The sequence below is a fragment of the Mytilus galloprovincialis genome, chromosome 8 (assembly GCF_965363235.1).
Source record: "Mytilus galloprovincialis chromosome 8, xbMytGall1.hap1.1, whole genome shotgun sequence".
Classification (NCBI taxonomy): domain Eukaryota; kingdom Metazoa; phylum Mollusca; class Bivalvia; order Mytilida; family Mytilidae; genus Mytilus; species Mytilus galloprovincialis.
The window spans coordinates 89,905,056-89,914,249 of record NC_134845.1 but is presented as its reverse complement, the minus strand read 5'-3'; the positions used below and the strand labels follow the sequence as shown (position 1 = coordinate 89,914,249).

The window sequence follows — 9,194 nt, the reverse complement described above, 5'->3', positions numbered from 1 at the left end:
TGAAAATAATTCAATCGCGAAAGTTAGTTGGTTTACAGTATTCGAGGTTTTGAACCAGATATTAGGCATTAAAGTCACTGAACCTTACATAATAACGGATGCAACGTTAAACGGATTGATGTGTCATATTTCGTACTTTGGTGTATAATATCTACTACAAAATTTCTTATCTGTGTGTATTCAAGTAATTGCTGCTAATATGTGATTGACCACTTCCCGTTCATTTTGGCCAAACTCATCAGAGATACAAGAATGTGAATGTTATAGACCAAACGCATCATAGATTAAAATGGTATAGGCCAGACGCTCGCATTCTGTCTACTACAGACTTATTACTGACGCTTAATAAAAAAAAGTTTGAAATGTTGAAGTAACGACCATGAACGAACGACGTTTGAGAGCCTTGGGACACAAAATTCTAAAATGGCTAAGGTAATTTATTCCTGGATAGACAATATGGAGATTTTCGAACATTTCTTTTACAGTAATCAGTTAGTTTATAACTATAATATTAATAATAAATGTTCATCATTCTTGATTTTTAAAAACAAAAACGAAAATTATAAGAGTATGCATAAAAAGTAAAAACACAAAAATACTGAACTCAGAGGAAAATTCAAAAAGGAAAATCAAAAATCAAAAGGCAAAATCAAAAGTCCAAACACATCAAACGAATGGTTAACAACTGTCATATTCCTGACTTGGTACAGGCATTTTCTAATGTAGAAAATGGTGGATTGAACCTGGTTTTATAGCTAGCTAAACCTCTCACTTGTATGACAGTCGCATCAAATTCCATTACATTGTCAACGATGCATGAACAAAACAAACATACTCAAAGAGTAAAAATGTCAAAAATAGGGGTACAACAGTCAATATTGTGTTATCATCTTAATATCACTACATAAACAACAAATGTAACAAAGTAGCCCAAAAAGGCATACATCAAATTTAACATTCTCATTTTGCTTTTCTTATACGGCTGAATTTATCTATGTAAAGTCTACCCATAAATGAAAGAAGGTTTTCATTACTGGTGTAAAATTGCGCGTTTGAAATTCGCACAGGTAGACATAAAAATAATTTTGTCGTATGACGGCATACATAAATGCAGACTCACGTAAAGTAGATATAACAAAAAAACAGACTTACAGTAAAAATAATAAATAAAATAATGGTGTGGTTCAAAGTATGACGGGACACATAATAAGTACAGTTTCACGTCAAATACGGCTGAATTTATCTATGTAAAGTCTACCCATAAATGATAGAAGGTTTTCATTACTGGTGTAAAATTGCGCGTTTGAAATTCGCACAGGTAGACATAAAAATAATTTTGTCGTATGACGGCATACATAAATGCAGACTCACGTAAAGTAGATATAACAAAAACCAGATTTAACAGTAAAAGTAATAATAATAAATAAAATAATGGTGTGGTTCAAAGTATGACGGGATACATAAGTACAGTTTCACGTCAAATGTATATCATAAAAAACAGACTAAACAGAAAAAGTAGTCTTATTGAATAAAATAGTTTAGTCATTCATAGTATGTCAAGATCCTTAAGTAAAAGTAATATCAATAAATGAAATAATTTTGCCGTTCAAAGTATGTGGTTTTACGTAACCACAGAGTCACTTCAAATGAATATCTAAAAAAGACATATAAAAGAATACTATAATACGTAATTAAGATGATAACAAACGTCAGTACGCAAAATCTATACTTCAAGACCATCTTGTATTATTTGTGAAGTTGATACGGAATATTTATCAACAAGTTCTGGGTATCTTCCGATGAACTTTTTTTAGAAAAAGGACGAGACGTTCTTTGACATACCCCTGGTTCATCAATTTTCTGCTCAGACACTGGTGACGTTTTACAAAGTCTGAATAGGAGCTGCAAGCTCTTGAATACCTAATAAGTTGGGAAATGTATATTCCATATGCAGGTGAAGTTGGTATATTACTACTAAGGTGGGGGAAATTGATAATTTCAAAATTAAAATCGTCTCGTTTGTAATAGATTCTGGTACTGAGATGACTGCATGTGTATGTCAAATTCGAGGTATAAGTCTAAAAATGAGGCAGAGGAAGCCGTGTCTGTGGTCTCTTTAATTTCTAGTTCTGGTGGGTATATTAATGGAATCCAATCAGAAAAGTTCGGATTGTTAATGGAAAGAACATCATCAATATATCTGAAAGTGAAATTAAATAACCTGGCTTTTTTGATCTTCTTGTTTTTGACAAGTGTCTGAAGGAACTTCGATTCATATGAAAATAAAAAGAGGTCGGCAATGTATCATGTATTGTATTGTGCTAAAAATTGTAATATATACTTATGTTTTAACAAAAAATAACACAAGAATGTATTGAGAATTAAATCACCAATATTTGTAATAGTTTGTGTGCAACCTTTTATCTCAATATTTATCCTGTAATTTTTTTTTCTTTTACAATATCAAATAAAAAAAAACAAAATTTGATAAAAACAAAACTGTTGATACACTGTGTCTCAACAATGCACACGTTGAGAAAAAGAACCACTGATTATTTAAATAATTTGCCCTTTTAAGCAATTGAAGCACATAACAACAAATAATGTATTTCCACACTTTATTTGTGATCATGCAAGTTAAAAAACCAAATTGAATACGTTTGAGACAAAAACATATGGATATATTAAACAAGCTATTCGACGCTCCAGTATATTTGTGTGAGATTGTTGAACTTACCAAGCCAGTGTTCTCCTTTAAGATTACCAAACCCATGCTCATATTCTTTCCAGGTTCTGTAGAAGTCTATTTTCCCATCGAATCGTCTTTGAATAACCTGCATCCAATATCAATGCCATGTTATAGATGTACTGACAATTATCAAGTAATGAGTTGTCCTTCCTGATTTTCTTGGTACGTTACTTTTTTGAAATGTTGGCCATAAAATCAATGTTAATGAGGTATATTGTTCTGTCTTTTTTTATCATTACTGTTATACTTTTATAAATGAAGTAAATATGAAAAGAAGAGTACGTGGCGTGATTGCTAATGACACAACTATATACCAAAGTTGAAATGAAGTGGATAAAATAGGTAAAAGGCATCCAAACGGTCTTCAACCATGAGAAAAAAAACCATAGTTAAAAGTCGGCCATAGAAGAACCCGCCATGAAAAATATGAAACAATTCAATGTAGAAAACTAACTACCTATTTTTTAACAAAACAATTTACGAAAACAAATATGACACACATGAACTAACAACTACAGAATATTTGTGAACATGTGTCTATTTCATAACCGTTCTAACTGACTCGTTGTTAATATTTAAGAATATGAACGCTAAAACGTCTTGATTTGTTACTCAACAGTCGTTATAAGCGACACTGTATCAATTGCCTTATAATATTTTTACTTAATCATTAGTCGTTTGGAATCTTAGCGGAATACTTCTTATCAATCGTTAAAGGACAACAATGTACTTTATCTGAAAAGTACTATAATATAAAACTCACTGTCCAAGCTTTCCCTTGGTTGGTCAGTTTACAGTAAACGTCAAATGGTTTTAGTCCTGGAGGGAAGATTGTATATACTCCACTTTGACAATGTGCTGGGTCTATCTCTCCACAGTCTTTGGGTTTTGCAACTAAAAGGTTAAATGTTATTGCCAGTTTAATAGGTTAGATAGTTCTTTGGGTTTTTGTTCTATTACCAATTATTTTATTCATATTACTTTTCTGCAAATATTTGCGTCTGAAGTTTTTAACTTAACTTGTTTAAAGCTTTTAGATTGATGTAAAAATATGTGAATTTTAACTATTTGGTAATTTTCATATAAGCAGAAGGTACAGTGATTGAAAGAACAATAATAATATGTATTTGATAATATGTCTGTTTTCTTCATAATATAGAAACACTATCGAAAGTAAACGAAAGCAATATACAAATAGTAATTCGATGATGACAATTTTAAGCCTTATTAAATCAGGTAGTTTGATGTTCAGGTACATGTATATGAATTGAATGATTCATTTTAATTTATTTGGACAAAACATTCCTGTTTGATTTTTTTTCAACGATTCACGTGGTATAAGATATGAGAGGCTTCAATATAACAAAATGTAAACATTCCCCCCCCCATCCCCCGCCAAAAAATAAATAAATAAATAAATTAATTAATAACCGTTTACAAGTATCTTGTCTTAGGGAGGGATAAATCCTACTTTGTAAAGAATCACTCTGATTCAAACAAAAAATTCTCTGAAACCGATATTATCAAGATGCTTGATTTCTTGATTGACAACATATTTGTTACGTTCGGAGGACGTGTTTTTCAACAGACTGTCGGCATACCAATGGGAACAAACTGTGCCCCTCTACTTGCTGACTTGTTTCTTTATTATTATGAGGCTGACTTCATGCAGGAACTTCTTAGGAAGAAAGATAAGAAGTTAGCAATATCCTTTAACTCTATTTTCCGCTATATAGATGACGTTCTTTCACTAAACAATTCAAAATTTGGTGACTATGTGGAACGCATCTATCCCATCGAATTGGAGATAAAGGATACTACAGATACAGTTAAGTCAGCTTCATATCTTGACTTACATCTAGAAATTGACAATGAGGGTCGGTTGAAGACAAAACTTTACGACAAAAGAGATGATTTCAGCTTTCCAATTGTGAACTTTCCATTTCTAAGTAGCAACATTCCAGCAGCACCTGCATACGGGGTATATATCTCTCAATTGATACGATATTCCCGTGCTTGCATTTCCTATCATGATTTTCTTGATAGAGGGTTACTGCTCACAAGGAAGCTATTAAATCAAGAGTTCCAAATGGTGAAGTTGAAATCATCCCTTCGTAAATTTTACGGACGCCATCACGAGTTGGTTGACCGTTATGGAATAACCATTTCACAAATGATATCGGATATGTTCCTCACGTCGTAACTACAATCCCCTTCCCTTTCATGAATTTGACCTACCGAATTAGACTATTTACCGGATTTGTAATCACATAAGCAACACGACGGGTGCCGCATGTGGAGCAGGATCTGCTTACCCTTCCGGAGCACCTGAGATCACCCCTAGTTTTTGGTGGGGTTCGTGTTGTTTATTCTTTAGTTTTCTATGTTGTGTCATGTGTACTATTGTTTTTCTGTTTGTCTTTTTCATTTTTAGCCATGGCGTTGTCAGTTTGTTTTAGATTTATGAGTTTGACTGTCCCTTTGGTATCTTTCGTCCCTCTTTTAAGGATAATTTGGTGAACGAAAAGCGGATACAGAATATGATGGGATCAAATATTTAACACGTGCCAAACTCTTACACTAATAGGGCAGAAGTGTAGCGAAAACATTTGGATCGGATATAAATTTAGGAGTACTTCACGATATTGTAAAGTATTCCAAAGCCAATTATAGCTAATCGTGTCACTTACAAAAATATTAAATGTAAAATAAGTGCGACCTCCTGCAATGACTCAAAGACCATAAGTGTCTATTAGTGTATAGTTATATACATATCTACCGAATATATTTATGTTTATTATTAAGAAAATCAAAGTACCTATCAAAAGATATTTAAAGATCAGTATGAGTATTGAAAAAAAAAACGGAAGCGTAAAACAATTGTCTTACCTGGACACCAGTTATTGATCATTTTCCCTTGCCCATACTTAAAATTTCCTGTGAAAATTATAAAGTAAAACAATTATTTCATAATATTAAAAAGTGATGTCGTTATGAGCCACAATAGTTATAATAAACGTACGTTGCATATACAATTAAGTTGAAATTGTAGAAAACAATAGTGTATATACGAAATCGACAAATTTACATATAAATATTTGAACTTATATTCATAGACAGGCATAGATTACCTTATCTGGATTTGGCAAAACTTTTATGAGTTTTGGTCCTCAGTGCTCTTCAACTTCGTACTTTATTTGGCCTTTTTAACTTTTTTGGATTCGAGCGTCACTGATGAGTCTTGTGTAGACGAAACGCGCGTTCGGCGTATATACAAAATTTAGTCATGGTATCTATGATGAGTTTATATAAATTATATTCTAACAAATAGTTTCTTTCTTGTGTAGTAAGCATATTGTAAAAATTTTTTTTTTATGATACTATTAGGTAGAAAATTAGAAAAAAAATGCTTTGTTCGAGGTTTCGTATTACTTTTTTTGTGTTTGCATATTTTCCTTATTAAAGGTATCACACCTGTTGTAATGGGTGAAATAATATTCATCTCACAATTTTACTACAAAGAAGCCAGTTAAGATTGGATATAAACGGAACATACAAAAGTGCACTGTATTTTGGGTGGAGACGTTAAATATTAATGTTATTGATACATTATGTCACTTAATATGTAAATTTTTCTATTAAAACAATAAAATTTCAGTGTTATTTATAGATTACAGAATTTCGTTACTAGTTATCACACCGTTAACTGCAAAAGAAACATATTACAAATCTAGGTTTTTTATCATCAAGTTGAAAATCGTCATTATAACTTCAATACACTTTATTAAGCTCGACGGATGAATTATTTATCTTTATAAGTTTATCAATTATTCACTCAAACATAATTATTATTCTTGAACAAACATATATTTTTGTATTTTTATTTTTTAAACATGATATTTACCTGTGGATGGCGTACGTTTCGTGTTATGAAAATTTTTCCCAATCTGCGCTTTCGTTGTAGTTACCATAACAACAAACGTTGTAATCAGGATTAATTTCAATAAAAACATTTTGCTGGAGGGTATATACATTTCGGGAACAATCTACCAACTGAATGTAAACTGTAGAAATGTGTTGACTGTTTTATTGATTAAGTAAACTGTAATTTGATAATGTATCATTTGTTTCTTTCATGTCTATGCATGTTTCTATGAATCAATACTAAAAAATACAACGTGTTACAGTAATTTCAGGAGAATGTAAAACAACTACTAGTATGGTCTGGTAGTTTGATAACATTTCATCAAAGGTACATTTTGTCATCAATTTAACAGTTTATATGTACAGTACAATTACATGTATTTATTACTTAATTTTGATAGAACAGTCGAACATTTGATGAACGTTGGTGTGTTACATATTTGTGTATTCAATTAAATTATATACATTTCTATCCCGCGGGTAGTATCTCTTTTTAAGCAACCGTTATTTGTTACAACTCTACATATACATGTAACACTGCACTGATAGCAAAGCTAATTTCAAGTAGGATTATGCCACATAGTAGTCAATACTTTGATATGCATGTAAGCTAATATAAGCTTTAGCAAAGAGTCTTTTTATCTAGAATATACTGTATGATCTAAGTTTGCAATTCTATCTGCCGGAAATTTAATAATAGAGTCAAACTGAAGCATTGATTGAAGACGTATGTGTCACGTAAACCCTTAACTTGTGAAACTTATTGCAGTGAAAACAAAATTCTTATGTTATTTAGTTGATCTATATTCAATAAAATCGATATAGATACCAAGCTAATATAAGCTTTAGCAAAGAGTCTTTTTATCTAGAATATACTGTATGATCTAAGTTTGCAATTCTATCTGCCGGAAATTTAATAATAGAGTCGAACTGAAGCATTGATTGAAGACGTATGTGTCACGTAAACCCTTAACTTGTGAAACTTATTGCAGTGAAAACAAAATTCTTATGTTATTTAGTTGATCTATATTCAATAAAATCGATATAGATACCAAGCTGTTGTATGATATGAAGTCAAATGACAACTCAAGTTTTATCCGCACACAGCATGTACTTATGTTTCCTTTAAACTTTACTTGGCTGATTAGTTTTAAATACTGTCAATATAAAAGAAAAGAACACAGGGGAGATAAAAGTTTGCTAATATTACTTTTGAAGATGATTCCGTCAAAGCCCAAAAAAAATTAACCATCCCATCATGTATCATTACGTTTCAATTTTATATAGAGCTGCTTTACTACGATTATGCTTCACAGTTGAAATATAAAAATGGAAGATGTGGTATGATTGACAATAAGAAAATAATCCACACGATACCAAACGACAAAGAAGTAAATATATGTAGATAATCGATCGGTCTGCCGTAATGTTGCCTGCCACCAAACATCCCAAGTGCTTCAGTTTGACTCTATGTTAACTTAAAACTGACCTTCATCCCGCCTTTGCTTTTATGAATCACTCTAAAATTTATAATGAATTATTGAAGTTGACAGTCTACGTACATAAGTTTTTAATGATGTCTTATGTATTATCGTTTTAATTATAATATGCATTTTGTAATTCTATATATTTTATGAAAACCAGTGCATAGTATATTTTCTTGTGCTATGAAGATTTCTTTTATACATGTATAATGGTAATTAAGAATTGAATTTGATTTTTAGATATTAGTTTTGAAATCGGTACAATTAACACTTTTTACATCAATATGTCGTTAAATTAAATTGGATACCCTGTGTTTAATGATTTCAATAATATATGTCCAAATAGATGAAAGAACCTCCTAAATTGATGAAAATTATCATTCTGCATTGACAATAATATCTTTGTGTAAATTAGGTCAAATGATTCGGGATAACGCACTCGAGATGTATATACTAAATGTATGCAATTATTATTGTGTCGATTACAAAATATTTTAACTGATCCCTATAATCAGGTGGTCTGAGATCATAATTATTTCGTAGTGCATTTCTTTTAGAACATAAATGAAAATTAAAAAACTTCCACCTGCACTTTCTCAATAAAATTTTTACAGTGTGTTGTACTACTTTTGGGACAAATTATATCAAAATTATAGAAAACGTCATCGACTCTAACTCAAAATATGGACAATTTTATGTTTAGGTCGTCTTGAAATCGATCTTTTGACAGCTTCCGAAGTGCTAAATTTTAACCTTTTTCAGCTGGACCAAATTAAATCACTACTTTCCTTTAAAATTCTGGACCCACATTTGTTTACAGTGTAATTTCACCCCCTACTAGCAATTTGAGGCATAAAACATGGAGAAATAAATTTGGAAGGGGTATACAAAATAGGCAAGTAACCCACTGTCAACACTAGGGACGATAAAAAAACACCAATACTACTATAAATATTATGCGTCAGTTTATTATCTAATGACGATGAAAATTATCCTTTAGTTCAAAGAGGCTGAAATAATGAATTACAATTTCTCTC

At 31.2% G+C, this 9,194-nt stretch overlaps 1 long non-coding RNA gene across 1 annotated transcript; it reads right to left on the bottom strand.

The window, feature by feature from the left end:
- Nucleotides 1–3,554: 3,554 nt before the first annotated feature.
- LOC143042809 (uncharacterized) lies at nucleotides 3,555–6,807 on the bottom strand. The gene is made up of 3 exons (XR_012968132.1): nucleotides 6,654–6,807; nucleotides 5,639–5,686; nucleotides 3,555–3,643 (listed from the first exon to the last, which is right to left on the bottom strand). It is a non-coding gene; the product is annotated as an uncharacterized LOC143042809 (long non-coding RNA).
- Nucleotides 6,808–9,194: the final 2,387 nt, after the last annotated feature.